This window comes from Otolemur garnettii, unplaced genomic scaffold (assembly GCF_000181295.1).
Source record: "Otolemur garnettii isolate 467f Iridium unplaced genomic scaffold, OtoGar3 scaffold00326, whole genome shotgun sequence".
Taxonomy (NCBI): Eukaryota; Metazoa; Chordata; class Mammalia; order Primates; family Galagidae; genus Otolemur; species Otolemur garnettii.
In genome coordinates this window covers 307,793-326,356 of record NW_003852721.1, presented here as the reverse complement: position 1 = coordinate 326,356, position 18,564 = coordinate 307,793, and the positions used below count along the sequence as shown (strand labels likewise).

The following is an 18,564-nucleotide window of genomic DNA, read 5'->3' as shown; positions in this document are numbered from 1 at the left end:
CCTCTCTCCCAGCTGCCCCTCTCTCTCCACAGGCCCCTGCTTCCTCACTGCTCACTGTTTCTGTGATGCCATCCAGCAGTCTGCACAATGCCTAGGCCTCTCTGTGAATTCATGAAATACTCTGGGCTCTGCAGGGGATAGACTTTCAGGCAGGTAGGCTCTGGTGAAAGGTGAACTGTGAACTGTCCATTCAGAGTTTCAGGGAAGATATTTGATTGCTTTTATGACAAGCAGGATAGTATCTAAGCTCACAGGTGGGACCTCCCTGGAGGAGGAAGAGAGGGAGGAAGTACATTAAGGGAAAAGGATCAGGTGTTATGATTCAGGTTGTTCAAATGAAACAATTTCTAGAGAGGGTACACAGGTGACAAGAGCCTACATGTGCAGTGGTAGAATGGTGCTGAACAAATGATTTTGAACAATCTCTGCCCTGAGTCTCCAAGGCAGTCACTGCTGCTACCACAAATAGTGGGACCCCAGGGAGCTGCTGGTTTTGCACTGGATCAGCTTTTTAGCAGGGGAATGATCATGGAGGTGGTCTCTGCCAAAGTGAGAAGTTTGCTTCCATAGGAGATAATGAACACTGGTATAACTTCAGTTAGTGACCATAGTATTGAAGCTGGGGAAGCCCCAATTCCCATGGAGACAGAAGTGGAATAAATTGTCAACATAAATTTTAATGGTGGCTCTACAGCCATACCTATTTCCATGGAACCAATCACAGTGGACAGTAACGACACTAACCAAGATACAGTGAATGCCACAATTACTGAGGCAGATTGTGATACCACAGTGAAAGCAGCTTTTCATAGGAGTCTGATATTTGGTGTTCAGACTCCTATAACTGTATCAGTCTATCATATTATGTTTAAAAAAGTATCACAGACAGCTAATGTTAAACTGGCAGTAAGAAGCTTAAACCAGATGAACAGAAGTTAATTTTAACCACTTTGGGTAAGTCTTGTTCTAGCACTATCCCATAGCCAACTACCGCAGGTTCAGAAATTTACAACTAGGCCCAGTAAGGAGATGCTAAGTTACCTCTGCAGCAGATTAAAATAGTTAACCATGGGAAGGAGGCCAGAGGTGAAATCTGTCATTGGTGTCTCAGCACTGACCCCAGGAAGCCAACTGATTAATAGTGTAACACAGCTTTATGTGTTATAGACCCAACAGTTAAAAACACTACAGATTGCTAGGAAGCTTCAAATACCAACCTCTGGTCCAGTAATCAAGAAGCTGATCTTTGCAAAACCAACTAATAGGAAAGCATTTATAGGACAGACAACTCAAGTATCACCTCCAGTCATTGTAGGTAGGGTTCTTTCACAGTCTACTCCCAGAACTCCATCAAAGATCATAATAATATCTGAAAGTAGTTTTATTGGATCACCTTTAAATTATACAACACAGACACTAAACGAAATAGCCATATCTCCTTTGAAGTCACCAAATAAGGCAGTGAAATCAACTGTGCAGACCATCACTGTTAGGGGAGTAAGCACATCAAAGTTTAAGGCAATTATACCTCTGGAAACTGTTTCCAATGTCCAGCAGATTCAGGTACCTGAAGGCAAGTTTCATTATGTCTGACTTGTTACTGCCACACAACCAGTAGCTCACCCCAGCTAGTTAGTCAGAATCCCTGTACAAACACTCAGCCCCTTCAGCCAGCAAAGCCATTGGCTGTAAATACATCCCCAGTGTGGATGTCAGTTCCAATTATCTTGGTTTAGGTTGTCAAACAAGTTGTTCCCAAACCAATCAATCCAACTTCACGAATCATAACTACTAGTCAACCACAGCACCAGCTCATCATCCCTGCCACACCACTGCCACAGATTCAGCCCAACCTTGCCAACGGGCCACGAGGCTTTGTCCTGGCAGTACCTTGGCACCATCTCTTTGAACAAGGAATGTGGGTTATGAAGTGCTTCCAGCTCAGTACGTTTCTCGGTTACAGCAGTCTTCAAACGTGTCTATAGCAAGCAATTCTAACCTTGTTGGAATGTTCGGTATCCAGATCCAGTCAAGGCTTCCATTCAATGGTATGTGATCCCATCTGTGTCTTCCATTGGGCCTAGAAAGCCCTGTGAGTGTGTAATATCACTGTGTTTGAAATTAGATTGTGATTGCTTTGCAAATGGTGTATTTTACAGCTGCAATTGTACTAGTTATTATAACAATTTGGAACATGAAAATGAAAGACAAAAAGCAATAAAAGCATGCCTTGACAGAAATCCAGAAGCCTTCAAGCCTGGGAAAGGACAAAAGGAATAATCAGATTGACATCATAGCAAAGGATGTAATTGCAAATGATCAGTCTGTCTTAAAAACCATTGTGAATGCTATGAGGCAAAAATAATGTGTTCCTCAATATGCAAATGTAGTGGCTGTAAGAATTTTGAGGAAACCCAGAAAAAAAGACATTGATGCACTTTTAAAGGCAGCTGAAGTAAGGGTACAGCAACAAACAGCAGCAAAGACTTCTCTATCTTCTTCAATTTCAGAGTTGCTTACTAGGCCAGCACCAACTTTGAATAGTGGATGAGGAAAATTGCCGTTTACAGTCATGACTCAGGAAGTAGCTGAAACCACATGTGACTGCCTTCTTGCCTAGACAGAGCAGGCAGACAAGAAGGGAAAATAAAAAGCAGCAGCTGAAAGGATGATAGGAACACATTTATAGGAGGGAATTTGCTTGACAAATGGAATTACTGTAACCTGGATCTTTGTACACTCAATGAATCCCCAACAATAAAAAAAGAAAAGAATTTGGATGGTGTTTGATGAGCATCATTAACTTAGCAGGAAAAGCAAAATGTGACCCTTGTGCTGTGAATTGCCTACTCTTGCACAAAGACTGACAAATGGAACAGTATAGAAAATTTAAGGTGCAGGGACACTTGACTTTCTGGAAGATGATTTAATAATTACTGTATTTTAATTCAGTTCTTATTTAAGAGACTTCAAATTATAACATTGAAAGAGGAGAAATTTCAAATGAGGAAATTAGTACATTTTAAATCTTAGTTAAATCTGCCTCTGGCCTAAATTGAAGTTTTCGTTCTTGTATTATATAGATTTCGTTTGCTTAGGTTTTTAAACAATTAGATGATCTATCCTTCTGATTCTATTGACAAAAAGATATTTATAAATTACTATAATTTATAAATGTGTGGTGTCACATGATTTTTTTAGTAGAGAAAGTCAAAGCACCAGTGGTCGTTAACCAGTCATCCTTTGAGTCTAGATTTAAAGTGTATTCAGACAGAATTTCTAACATAAATAAATTCTTAAGAAACATTCAGATGGCACTTTGTGTTTAGAAAAGCATTATCTTTTAAGGAAAACACGAATGGATCAACAAACTGTGGTATATGTACACCATGGAATACGATGCAGACAAAGAAAGATGGAGACTTTACGTCCTTCATGTTCACATGGATGGAGCTGGAAAATGTTCTTCTTAGCAGAGTATCACAGGAATGGAAGAAAAAGTATCCAATGTACACACCCCTATTATGAAACTAATTTAAACCTTTTTATATGAAAGCTATAACCTAATAACAACCTAAGGATACAGGGAGGGGGAAGGAGGGGGGAGAGGGTGGAGGGAGAGGGATTCGAGGGTTCACTTCTGTGGTTCATCTTACAAGGGTACAAGTGAATCTTTTTATGAGTAGAATATGAATGTTTTAACACAATAACTAAGAAAGTTACATGAAGGCTATGTACCCCCAAGTGCATCAATGTACACAGTTACCATTCAATAAAAAAAAAAGGGAAAAGAAAAAAAATCAAGTTTCAAGGTGGATTCTGGCATAATATCTTGTTAATTTGGGAATGTTAGAAGGGAACCCTCAGGCACACTCTTAAAATTAAGAGGGGAAGACGGGAGGGTGGGTGGAGGGAGGGTAGTATAAATGTCTTAACACAATAACTAAGAAAATGTGGTCAAGGCTATGTTAACCAGTTTGATGAAAGTATTTCAGATTGTATATAGAACCAGCATACTGTCCCCCATAGTCAAAATGATTACTGGGTGCTATACAAATAAGAGGTGTGTATAAGTAGAAGTAAACTTATCATGTAGAGATTATATAGAACCTCACAAAATTATCAAGTATTAAATTTGATCTAGATGAAGAAATAAAGAATAAGGAAGCTGTAAGAGATGAATTTGGAGAAGGATTTTTCATCTATGCAAATAGTGCTCTTTGTAGACTTTTGAACAAAGAATTTTCAAATCAATACATAACTCTTACTTGATTTACTGAAATGGGCTTCCCAATAAAGCCTTCAAAATTATAATGGGAAAAATTCTTTTTTTTTCCAGTTTTTGGCCAGGGCTGGGTTTGAACCCACCACCTCTGGTATATGGGGCCGGCACCCTACTCCTTTGAGCCACAGGCACTGCCCTGGGAAAAATTCTTTTCATAACAGTAGTCATGTGTGTTATCCATTGGCTTCTATTCATGATGGAAGTTCAATGTAGCATAACTTTTGCTCAGTGATTTGGTAAGCTGAAGGTACGAGTATAATTACTAAAATAATATAAATCATTTTCAGTAATTCTAAAATTCTATGAATTTAGGAGTGTATTGTAATGGGCCTCTTGATTAATAACAATAAAAAAAAAGCATGTTGGAATTCAGTCATTTTGTGAGATACCTTAATCCTCAGTAATTATTAATATATGATTATTGCATTTCCCACAAGGACTCTATAGTGTTTCTGTATGTAGTGAGTATACATGTTCATATGAACATGCCAGATGTAGGCGATAGAAACTAAGTGATCCGAAAGAGGATTCTATTATTCATTAAATGGAACCCTTCCTTTTGAAATTTGGATTTCTAAAATTATAGTGCACTAACTTTAAGTATAGATAATGCAAACATTCTTAGCACCTCAATCTAGTACGTTTAATTAAAATTTGTATGAATGTAAATTAGTGTAAGATGATAAAATAATGTCTAGTCAACTTATTTTTCAACAGATCAGAATACATTTTTGGTCTAGGCCTAAAGTTTGTTCATTTTCTACATATTCTGTATTAATTCTGATTGCATATTTGTGATGTGTATTTCTATACACTGTGAAGAAAATGTTTGTGAAATTCTGTTTACAATTGTAGATTATATATGATGGCACTGTTTAACAGTGTTTGCTTGTAAAATTTTTGAGGTGGAATCAAATGCTATTTTTTTTTCTGATTTTCAAGAAGCTTTGTAAAATACTAAGCCATTTCCTCCTTCCTCTGTAGTACTTACTAAGCCTTTCATATTTAGACATTTGCATCAAATTGCTGAACAAAAGAAATAGCCATATTAATTCAATAATTTTAAAAACTATTTGAGGGGGGTTGGGTGTATAAATTTTTAGCTCTATTTATATCCCAAAGTAGAAAGATTAAATTCATATTTGTTAGAGGTATTTGAAGAATACGCTTTTCTACACTGTAGAAACAGGACAGCCAATTAATCATGAAAAAAAATTATACTATTTTTTATTAAAAAGCAATTTCTTAGTGAAAGGTAGAACAGGGCATTATGAAGGTAGGAAGAATATAAAGTGAGCTCCCTGTTTCAGAATGTGTCAGAGACAGAGAGCAAATACCCCCGCTGCTCTCATGTTCCTCACTGTTGGGGAGGCATGAAGGACTGAAGTCCCTGATCATGCAGAGATGTGTTTCATCTACCATAGAGGAAAGCAAGCATAGGGTCAGGCACAAATGTATGTAATTCAGTGTCATGTAAACTGTTTTACTTTATTGAACAGTAGTATCATATACTTCAAAATAAGGAAGCTAGAATGAAGAGAAGAGGGTTAGTTATGAAGATATATTGGAAACTATAGCCTGATAAAAAGTCCATCAGAAACTTGATGATTTGTGATGCCATTTCAACTTGGAGTATATTACACGGAGACACTGGTGGTGAGATTCTAAAGGGCAAGTTCAGGTGAGGGAATGTGGAAGCAAATCAGTGCAGACGAGAGCTTCTCAAACGGTATGAAATCTCTTGGAGACCTTGTTAAAAGTGCACTTTGTGATTCAGTAGCTTTGGGTATCTGTATTTCTAATACATTCTCAAGTGATTCTGAGGCTGCTGTTCCTTGGACCCCCCATTACATCTCACTTGCCTGTAGAGAAATCTGGAGAAAAAGCCTGGAAGAACAGTTTCACCATAGCAGGATCAAGAAAAGGCATTATTTTGCTCTTATTTCTGAGCAGGATTTTAGCTGGAGGAGAAGGAGCAAAGAAACAAAGAAATCAAATTATAAATGTGAGATATTTTTGCTCAATGAAGAGGAAAGAAATGGTGGAGATAATCCATGAAAAGAATGGAGAGCACAGGGTTACAGAATACTTTTTGAAGGGAAATACATTCTGGGTAGGGAAAGAGGGTGGAAAGAAGAAAGTTAGCTGGGTAATTTTATAGTTAATAATGAGGAAACTTGAGAGAATTGACCTAGATGGACTTAGGAAACTTCCATTCACACAAAATAGATTGTTGCTGTCCCAGAGATCACTAACTAGAAGCAGGAGAGAGTGCTGGAATTGAGCCGAACCTGAGAGATGCATGTCTCCTGCCCACAAATGCCAGGCATCAGAGATGCATGTTACATTGATATTACTTTACCAAATAAGACTAATTTGCATATAAGCAGTGGCTGCTTTTTTAAGACACAATTTTTTTTCTATAAAATGGCTTTTTAAAAAATTAAATCATAGCTGTCTACATTAATACTATCGTGGGGTACAGAATTCAGTAAAAAATAAATAAATAAAAATAAAATGGCTGTTTTCCAAAGATCTTAAAAGATAAATATGATATACCACAGGAAACTAATTTTATAAAAGTATAATTATCATGCTTTTGTAAAAAACTTTTTTTTATTTTAAGCAAATATTGCTCTGATTTTGAAATGTAAAAGGTTATTAATATTGTATAATCCTGCGACACTTCAATTTTTCTATTTGGATAAATGTTTTGATATTTGAAATTTATTGTTCATAATTTCTTTGATGTATTTTATATGTCCTTAGATGAGTGGATAATGAAACTCTTAGATGGCAAAAGTAGATGGTAGAAGAAATGTAGGTATATCTGCAGCTTACATGGATATGGAATAAGGTCACTATCTATATTAACTATTATTCTACAAGTGTACATCTATGCTGCTGTATTAAAAATACTCTCTCTATGAGAAATGTATTTTAGATTCAACTGTACTGTCATTAGAACTGCGTCCTTTGTAAATAACAAAACAAAGATCAGTTGAATACTTATGTGTATAAATGATGCTTTTGTGTCCCATTGAAGCTATGCTGTAGGCTTCTGCCTTCAGTCTTGTCATTTATCCTCTCCGGGGTGTGATTTGCTCCTCTGATTAAAGACACCATACACATTGCCATATGTGCACTTCTCTATTGGAGTGGTTTTCATCTGAAACACTTTAGAAATCTTAAGTGCACATTATATTAAATGTATGTTCCATTCCTTTTCTTAGTTTATTTCTGTCATGTTGCTGTCCACAATAAAAAAAAAGAAAAAGGAAAAAACCTCAGAGCTAAAATAATCATGTTCAAAGTCAAACTTGAGGATTCAGCTTAATATTAACTCTCCATGACTGCATGTGTGGCTTTGTCATATTTACATTTATATTGTCATTTACATTGATTGTGTTTTTTGTTTCTTAGGGTTTTCTGAGAAACATTGCCAGTTGAAGGTAACCACATTTATTTTTTCATCTGGAATTATTCACTGTGTGTCATACAAAATATACATTACTTATGAATCCCTTTATTTTGAAGCCCACTCAGCATGCCATTAAGATGGAAGTTTCCCATGGGAAGAAAGCAGTAAGACGGAAGAACGTGCAACTATCCAGATCAGGTAATTTGGGGGAGGGGGGAAGTGGATACATGCTCTTGCTGTGTGTAGTGACCATAGCTTACTATAACTTCAAAATCCTAGGGTCAAGGGATCTTTCTTCCTTCTTTAATTTACAACTTAAAATGCCTGTTTTTGTTAGGGAGTGGGGACAGAGATGAACTATGGAAATACACAATTTTCTAGTGTTTCAAATGATTTATAAAATTCTGACTTTACATAGTGGAATGCTTTATAGTAACAAGTTGATCTTCTTTTAACTTTAGTTATGTTATCCTATTGTTGTTACACTGATGGTATTAATGCAGTTAAATGTCTGACTAGAAGACCCTGTGTGCATGTGTGTTATCATTGATTATTAAAAACAAGGAAAGGGTGGCACCTGTGACTCAAAGAAGTAGGGTGCTGGCCCCATATACCACAGGTGGCAGATTTAAACCCAGCCCCAGCCAAAAACTGCAAAAGAAAAAAAAAAGAAACAAAGAAAATAATAAATTATCCTTCCATGGCTATTTGAAAGACATAGTCTTTCAAAAGACATAGTCTATTCAAATTCATAGTCTAAATTTTTTGGCTATAGGGTCCTCTCAAACTATTAAAAATATTGTGTGGAAATAACCAACACCTAGAATTAGCTGTATGTTATTACCATGCACTCATACTCTGAAAATGTTTTACTTTATAGATGACATAGGTGTACAATCATAAATACTATACAAAATTTGTTTCCATGTCCTAAAATTTTACATAAATGATATGTACACTGTGTACAAGGTAAGACGATGAAGTTTGTGAAGTCATCCTAGAAAGAGCAGTGCATTGGTATTACCACAGTCACCTTTGAAGTAATTCCTTTGGAAAGCTGTGCACTAATACCAGTGCCTCATCCAGGCTTCAAAGCAATTTTGGAACTCTTTTTCTGGACTGGCCATCAGCACTGTCATCATGTTGTCTTTGATGTCCCAAATGTTATCAAAATGTCTTCCTTTGAAATGTTTCTTCATCTTTGCATAAAGAAAAAGGTCACTGGGAGCCAGCTTAGGTGAGTAGCGTGTTCCAATGCAGTTATTTCTTTACTGACTAAAGACTCCCCACAGATTGTGCTGTGTGACTTGCTGCATTGTCCTGATACAAGAGCCATGAGTTGGCAAAAAGTTCAGGTCATTTTCATCTAACTTTTTCCTGTAGCCTTTTCAGTACTTCCAAATGGTAAACTTCATTAACTGTCCAGTTGTTGAAAATTCCTAATGAACAATCCCTCTGATATCAAGAAGGTCAGCAATATCGTTTTGCCTTTTTATTTGAACTAAAGGAATGTTCTGGTTGTGGAGAAGACTGACTTTCATTGTGCACTTTGATGCTTTGCTTCAGGTCACCTGGTACACCCATGTTTCATCACCAATGATAACATGGCCCAAAACTTCATCTTGCCTCTCTGTAAGGTCTTGGCAAACTTTGACTCTCCTTTTTTTTTTTTTTTTTTACTGGTGATCTACTTTGGGAATCATTTTGTCCAAGTTTTTTCTTGTCAAGATTTTCCATTAAGATTTTCCTGACTTTTTTTTATTAGATCATAACTGTGTACATGACTGCATTATGGGGTACAATGTGCTGATTTTATATACAATTTAGAATGTTTACATCAAACTGGTTAACATAGCATTAGCCTTATTTGTTTGTTTGTTTGTTTGTTTGTTTTCAGTTTTTCTCTGGGGCCAGGTCTGAACCCACCACTTCTGGTATATGGGGCCAGCACCCTACTCCTTTGAGCCATAGGTGCTGCCCACTTATTTAATTGTTGTGTTTAGACATTTATACTCTACTATTAATAAAATATTAATTAAATATTAATAGTAGAATGTAAATGTCTCTACAATATTTAATAGTAGTATTAATATTTAATAGTATTTATATTTAATTAAGCCTAAGGTTTAACTAATATACTCTAACAGTAGAGTATAAATGTCTCTACAGTATTCAATAGTATTATTAATATTTAATAGCAGAGTGTAAATGTCTAAACACAACAATGAAATAAGTGAATTCTATGTTAACCAGTTTGATGTAAACATTCCAAATTGTACATAAAATCAGCACATTGTACCCCATAAATCGAGTAATGTATGCAGTTATGATCTAATAAAATAAATTTTAAAAAAAGATTTTCCTACCTGTTTCTCTATTGATGTTTACTTGTTATGCTATGCTTCTCACAGTCAGCTGATGATTTTGATGCACAATTCAATGAATTTTTGCAAGGTTTTCATGACTTTCATGCTCATTACTGGGCACCCTTATCTCTCTTCATCAATGATGCTTTTTCTTCCTTCAGAAAACTATTTAATCAATTTGTACACTGCTGGGTTTTTTGTGGCATTCTCTGCATAAACTTGGACTAAAACATCCCTGCCTTCCCTTCCACTCTTGCTAAGTTTAACAAGAAATTTAATGTTTATTCATTGCTCTAATTCAAGCTCTAAAACTCTCTTAACAGTACACCAACATGAAGGAATGATAATGAACTCCATTCTGAAATAAAGTCACATAAACACAGCTATGAGGCACTGATATACCAAGGTTATGAAACCTTAATGACCTGCTTATAGAGTACTACCAACATAAGCACATGGTTGTGAGTTTGTGAACTTAATTGTCAGACTTCATATGTCATTCTGTGACTTCCTTTTGTTTGCTCAGTATTTGTGAGATCAATCCATATTGACACAGTATATTTGGTTTAATTTATTTTGTCTTTTATAATATTCCATCACATAAATACTGCACATTAAATTCTCTGAAAGCTGATATAAGAGATGAAGAAATGGCTGATGGCTTGTCCTGATGGCATTTGTATTATATAAGTGTATCCACAGATATTTATTATAGTATTTATTAATGTTGAAAAATTAAAATACAAAACCAAGATTTGTATGTTTATTTATTTGATAAAAACATCCATCCTATATGGGGCACTGATATTTGATATACAAAATATTTCCAGAAACATTCACTTATTTCAGGCCCACATTGCCTTTATTTGGCAATATTGGCTTGTAATTCATATTTTGCCATTCACCTGTGTTTTACTGAATTCATCTTCCATGTAGAATTTAGAGTGATTGACTTCAGTGAAAATGGAAGAATTAATATCTCTTTGAAATATTAATATCCAAGCACCATGAAATTTCACATAAGGATTTCTGCTGTTCCTTCCCTCTCTATATTCTCTTCTGGCATTCCTGAGCTGCTAGAATGCCTGGCTCACCAATCCCTCTATTGTAGACAAATACATATACATACGTTTATTCAGGAATTTTTCTCTCTCTTTCTGCTTCCTGTCCTGCTCTCATCCTTTCTTGGCTCCTATGCCCTTTAATTTGGCTCATCTAACATTATAAGTATCAGCTCAGACACGATCTCTGGAAAACTCATTTTTGACAATTTTATTTATATTCCTACCAGCTCACAGTTATTGAGTAAAACAGATAAAGACTGTTCTAGATGTTTTGAAAGATTGTGATTACAATCCAGGGGCAAAGAGTATAGACGTGGCAAGAAACAACTTACAGTTTAGGTAGGAAAACTGCAGTAGAGATGACACTAGAGTACTAAGGCAATCCTAAGGGAGGATTTTTTAAGGCCCTAAGGCCTATTTATCTGGGGAAAAAGCCAGAATCAATGAAGGCTTCATGTAGCAGTGTAAGGCCTTAAAAAATGAAAAGAAAATTGTCAGAATAGCAAAGGAAATCTTTTCACATGTAACAAACAGGATGTATACTAATGAAAATGTAAAAAGTAACAGTAAATTTGTGAATTATTAATAAAACAACATACACAGCAAGCTATTTAAAAGGTACTATTATGAAGTAGAGAACAATATACAATGTTATTTTGTATGTGTGTATTGCATATTTAAATTTTGTTTTTCTTCTGACCTTATGTGTGTTACATATGGGAGTGAATCTGTGATATTTCTGTATTCATTGAACCTGGTGATATCTAGTGCCCTCTGGGTGGTTTTGCAAAGTTTTGGATAATTAGAAGTATTTTTTTTTTCACAGAAGTGAATATTTGGCTAAAGATTAAGCTTCACTTAAAATCTCAATTTACACAAAAATTAATTTTTACCCCTTTTTATCAAACACTGTAGATTTTGTTGAACTTTGGTCCATTTAACTAAATGTATGATCTATCAGCAGAGCAAGCCTTGCAAATGTCATCAGATGAAGAGAAAGAAAGTCATGAAAGAAATAAAAACAAACAGCCACAGGTATAAAAATATTTAAATTTAGATTTCTGATTTTTGATATTGATTTCTTTTGCAATGCTATTTTGAATGGTATTTGCAAAGTAACATAGTCCAAATAAAATTACCTTTTGGACTAACATCTTAGACTCAATAGGTCACAATTTAATATTTCCTTTAAAATATATTCTTGACTAGTTCAAATATTTCAAAATACTTAAAACTCAGATAGCCTTTATCCTTGGAATAGAGGTAAAGAATTTCTGTGTTTGGGGTGGAGCAAATTGGGAGACCAGAAAGATCATTCAGCTGAGCTCTCCTAGAACGACTGGGGGAAAAAGGGGAGAACTGAGCTATACCTGGCCTGAGAACCTTACCCAGAGTCATAGCTAAGGGAGCACAGTGAGGAGGTGGTAAGATGGATACAGAATATGATCTGGAGGGGTGAAAATCTGAAGAATTAGGTAAGTGATTAAGAGTGGTTCGGATCAGCTGGCCACCCACAGAGGCTTGGGACAGGAGGAAGCCTTTCTGAAGTTTTCAGTTGTTGGGGGAAGCTGTGTGTTGAGTGGAAAGCTTGGAAGTGAAGGCAAACTCAACAGTATACATTAACCAGATTCAAATGCTGGTTGGAGTGGATGTGCCATAGGTTTGTGACTAATGAGGCAGATAATGACAAGGTCTTCGTGGCCAGGAGGCTGCCATTTGGGAAAGTCCTGACAAGGTCTTAGCAGGAACCTAAAGCACTGCTGTCTTAATTCCTCCTGCTGGGATCAAACTCCACTCTTGGGATAGGCTGAGGGACTCCTGCACCCCATGGGAGCTAGAGTCAGGGGGCACTGCGAGACTTGCCCATGAAGGATTCTAGTGAGCTTTAAGATCCCAACCCAGCAGGATCTGAATGCCGAGAAAATAATCAGGTGATTGCTTGAGGCTCTGTCTCAGAAAAAAAAAAAAGAAAAGAGGTAAACCTTTGGCCAGACTAACTAGAAATAAAAAAGTAAAATCTCTAGTAACATTAACAAGAATGATAAAGGGCAAATAACAACTGATGCCACAGAACTATAAGAGATTATCTCTAAATACTACCAGAAAACTCTATGCCCAGAAATTTGACAATGTGAAGGAAATTGATCAATATTTGGAAACACACCCTCTCCCTAGTCTCAGCCTGGATGAAATAGATGTTCTGAATAGACCAATTAACCAAAGAAACCAAAGACCAATTAATCAAAGAAACAATAAAAAATCTCCCAACAAAAAAATGCCCTGATCTGAATGGCTTCATACCAGAATTCTATCAATTCTTCAAAGACGAGCTTATTTCTATATTGTAGAAATTATTCTCAAAAATTTAGGAGTAATAAATCTTCCCCAACACGTTCTATGAAGCACACATCACCCTGATACCAAAACCAGGAAAAGACCCAACTAAAAAGGAGAACTTTAGACCAACTTCACTAATGAATATAGATGCAAAGTTGTCAACAAAATCCTAGCCAATAGATTACAGCTTATCATCAAAAAAGTCATACATCATGGTCAAGTAGGTTTCATCCCAGGGATGCAAGGCTGGTTTAATATACGTAAATCTATAAACTTTGTTCACCATATCAACAGAAGCAAAACAAAGCTCATACAATCCTCTCAATAGATGCAGAAAAAGCATTTGATAACGTCAAGCCTCCTTTTCTAACTAGAACACTGAATAGTTTAGGCATAGGTGGCACATTTCTTAAACTGATTGAAGCTATCTATGATAAACCCACAACTAATATTTTACTGAGTGGAGTTAAACTGAAAGCTTTTCCTCTTAGAACTGGAACCAGACAAGGCTGTCCTCTGTTGCCATTACTCTTCAACATAGTGCTGGAAGTTCTAACCAATACAATCAGGCAAGACAAGAAAATAAAGGGCACCCAAATAGGAGCAGAGGAGGTCAAACTCCCCCTCTTTTCTGATGATAGGATCTTATACTTAGAGAATCCAAAAGACTCAACCACAAGACTCTTGGAAGTCATCAAAAAAATACAGTAGTATTTATAAAATATTATAAAATCAATGTCCACAAGTCAGTACTATAAAATCAATAATATAAAATAAATGTCCACAAGTCAACTGCTTTTGTATATGTCAATAATAGCCAAGATGAGAGGCTAAATAAGGACACAACTCCTTTCCCCATAGTCCTGAAGAAAATGAATTACTTAGGAATATACCTAACAAAGGAGGTGAAGGACCTCTATAAAGAAATTATGAAACCCAAGAAAGAAAATAGCAGAGGACTTTAACAAATGAAAGAACATAAATGCTCATGGCTGGGAAGAATCAAATTTGTTAAAATGTCTATACTTCCCAGAATAATCTACCGATTAAATGCCATCCCTATTAATATACCAACATCCTACTTTCAGGACTTGGAAGAAAGGATTCTGCATTTTGTACTGAACCAGAAAAAAACCCGTATAGCTAAGGCAATTCTTAGTAATAAAAACAAAGCCAGGGGTATTACCGTAACAGATTTTAGGCTGTACTACAAGACCATAGTGGTCAAGACAGCATGGTACTGGCACAAAAACAGAGACATAGACTTTTGGAATCAAATAGAAAACCAGGAAAACAAACCAACAACTTACAACACCTAATCTTCAGTAAGCCAAATAGGAACATCCACTGGGGGAAAGACTCCTTATTCAATAAATGGTGCTAGGAGAATTGATATTCACATGTAAAAGACTAAAACTGAACCCACACCTTTCTCCACTCACAAAAATTGATTCAAGATGGATAAAGGACTTAAATTTAAGTCATGAAATGATAAAAATCCTCAAAGCCTAGGAAAAACACTGGGAGATATCGGCCTGGGCAAAGACTTTATGAAGAAGAATGCCATGGCAATAGCAACAACAGCAATAATAAACAAATGGGATTTAATTAACTAAATGGGATTAAAGCAAACTTCTGTGTAGCTAAGGAGACAACAACCAAAGCAAATACACAACCTACCCAATGGGAAAGGATATTTCCATATTTTGAATCAGACAAATGCTTAGTAACTAGGATCTATACAGAACTTAAATTAATCCACAAGAAAAAACCAACAATCCCATACATTGATGGAGAAGAGAGATGAACAGAACCTTCTCTAAAGAAGACAGACGAATGGCTAGCAAATATATGAGAAAATGCTCATCATCCCTAATTATTAGAGAAATGCAAATTAAAACCACCCTGAGATAGCATCTAACCCCAGCGAGAATGGGGTTATAATCTCAAAACTACAGATGCTGGTGCAGATGTGGAAAGAACAGAACACTTTTACACTGCTGGTGGGACTGCAAACCAATTCAACCTTTTTGGAAGGAAGTATGGACAAACCTCCAAGAACTCAACCTCCTCCCATTTGATCCTGTTTTCCCAGTAGTGGGCATCTATCCAGAAGGAAAACAAAAAACAAAAAAAACAAACAAACAAACAACACTTTTATTATGAAACACTTGTAATAGATTGTTTATCACAGCTCAATTTACGATCACTAAAATATGGAAACAGCCTAAATACTCCTCAACCAAGGAATGGATTGGCAAGCTATGGTATATTTATACAATGGAATACTATTCAGCCATTAAAAAATGGAGATTTTGTAGCATTTCTAGTAACCTGGATGGAGGTGGAACACATTATTCTTTGTGAGGCATCACAAGAATGGAGAAGCATGAATCCTATGTATTAAACTTCATATGAGGACAATTAATGACATAGTGGGGCATGGGGGAAGGTGAGAGCAGACTGAGATAGAAGGAGGGAGGAGGTGAGGGAAAGGAGAAGGAAAAAAAGAAAAGAAAATAGTGACTAATTCTCACATAAATTGGATTTAATTTTGACCAAAGTACATTATTTGAACACTAATTTTTAATTCAACTTGTTAATATGTTGTTTAGGATATTGCATCCTCATTTATAAGTAAAATATGTTTATAATTTCCCTTTATAATAATATATTTTTTTCCAATTTTAATATCAGGTATATCCAGATGAAGTAGAATGATTTTGAAGTATTTCTTCTTTTTCTATTGTCTGTAAGATTTGACATGATCTGTTTTTTGAAATTATCTTCTATTTTTGTTTATAAATATTAGTTGTCTATCTTTTGAGGCTTTGGGGGAAAAAAAAGAAGAAGTAGTTAACTTATGACTCCATACTGAACCTCAGAGTCAAAGCATTCTGTGATAGACATACTCTTAGCTGACAATGTGAATGTTACTTTTTTGCATTATTATTATTATTGCTCAATATTTTGTGGCAGCAATCATCTGAGTTCTTTTCTGAATGTATTTATCTTCGTTCATTCTTTTTGAGGTTTTTGTTTCTAGTCCTAAACTTAAAACGTTGTTGTTATTAAATTTTAAGCCTTTTTAATTTTGAGAAGGCAAAAAGTAGAAACCAAATAAACACATCTATATGTACAGAGAAAATAAAAAAAAAGAATTAATGGGCTTAATAGAAAGGGAATTTAAAATATGGATGATAAAGACATTAAAAGGAATGGGCAAGAAAATGGAAAGAAAAAACTAAAATTAAGATGAGAGATATGTAGAATATAGAAAGGATATGGTGGAGCTTAAGGAAATGAAGGAAACAATCAGGGAATTTCAAGATGCAGTCAAAAGTATCAAAAATAGGTTAGACTATGGAGAAGAAAAGTTTTGAGTTAACCCAGAGCATTGACGAGGCTGAAAAGAAGAGAGAGAAAGCAGAACATGTACTTGGAGAACTATGAGACTCCATGAAGTGTTCAAATATATGAACAATAGGGATTTCTAAAGGGGAAGAAGAGTATACCAAAGGAATGGAACCCCTTCAGGAGACTATCATAAAGGAAAACTTCCCAAGTTTCACTAAAGACCCCGACACACTCCTTTCAGGTGCATATCGAACACTGGGTAATTTCAACTCTAACAGAGCCTCTTCAAGACACATTGTAATGAACCTGTCCAAAGTCAAGATGAAAGAAAAAACTCTGCAAGCAGCCAGGAGTACGTGCCAATTGATCTACAAGAGCAGAGCATTAGGATGACAGCAGACTTTTCAACTGAAACTCTCCATGCCAGAAGAGCATGAACATCCACCTTTAAATTCTTAAACAAAGTAAGTTTCAGCTCAGAACTTTGAATCCTGCTAAGCTAAGCTTCAAAATGGATGGAGAAATCAAATCTATTGTGGATATACAAGAACTGAGGAAATTCGCCACAACAACACCAGCACTACCAGAAATACTTAGACCTATCCTCAACACCACAAAGGACCACCAAAAAAGGAAACATTCAGAAGCTAAAGGTGAAAAAATACTTTGCACAGTGGCACAAAGGATAAAATACACAACACACTTTCTCATCACAAGTTGAACAAAATTCCATCAAACTTATCCATACACTCAATAATTGTCAATGGATTGAATTCACCACTGAAGAGGCACAGGCTGGCTGATTGGATAAAAAAGCACAAGCCAGCCATATGTTGTCTCCAAGAAACACACCTAGCCTTGAAGGATAAATCATCAAGACTCAGGGTTAATGGATGGAAAACAGGACTTCAAGCAAATGGAAATCAGAAGAAAGGAGGGGCTGCAATCCTATTTTCAGATACAAGTGGATTTAAAACAACTAAAGTCAAGAAAGACAAAGATGGACACTTTATAGTCGTCAAAGGAACAATACAAGAAGAAGACAGTTCCATTTTAAATATTTATGGACCCAACTTAAATGCTCCCATATTTATGAAACAGATGAGGAGTCTGAGCAATATGATATCCCGTAACACCATAATAGTAGGGGACTTCAGCATCCCTCTGACAGAACTGGACAGATCTAATATATCTAACAGAAACTAAACAAAGATGCAAAGGACTTAAATGTAACCCTAAAACCAAAGGGATTAATAGACATATACAGAACACACCATCCCAAAGCTAAGAAATACACATCTTTCTCACCAGCTTATGGTACATACTCCAAAATTGACCACATCCCAGGATACAAATCAACCCTCAGGGAAATTAGAGAAATAGAAATTATGCCATGTGTCTTCTCGGGCTGCAGCTATACAGGTAGAAGTCAACTCAAAAAAAAAAATTTCATCTTAACACAAAGGCAGAAATTATACAACCTTATGCTGAATGATAGTTGGATTCAGGAAGAGATAAAAGAGGAAATTATGGCCAGGCATGGTGGCTCATGCCTGTAATCTCAGCACTTGGGAGGCCAAGGTGGGTGGATTGCCTGAGCTCACAGGTTTGAGACCAACCTGAGCCAGAGAGAGACCTCATCTCAAAAAATAGATGGGTATTATGGCAGGCATCTATAGTCCCAGCTACTTGGAAGGCTGAGGCAAGAGATTCACTTAAGCCCAGGAGTTTAAG

The 18,564-nt window shown here is 36.0% G+C and overlaps 2 pseudogenes; both read left to right on the top strand.

Moving 5' to 3' along the window:
- The first annotated feature begins 528 nt into the window (after positions 1-528).
- Positions 529-1,363, top strand: LOC105888376 (annotated as a pseudogene).
- A 183-nt stretch (positions 1,364-1,546) lies between these two features.
- Positions 1,547-18,564, top strand: part of LOC100956685 — a 26,953-nt pseudogene continuing 9,935 nt past the window's right edge.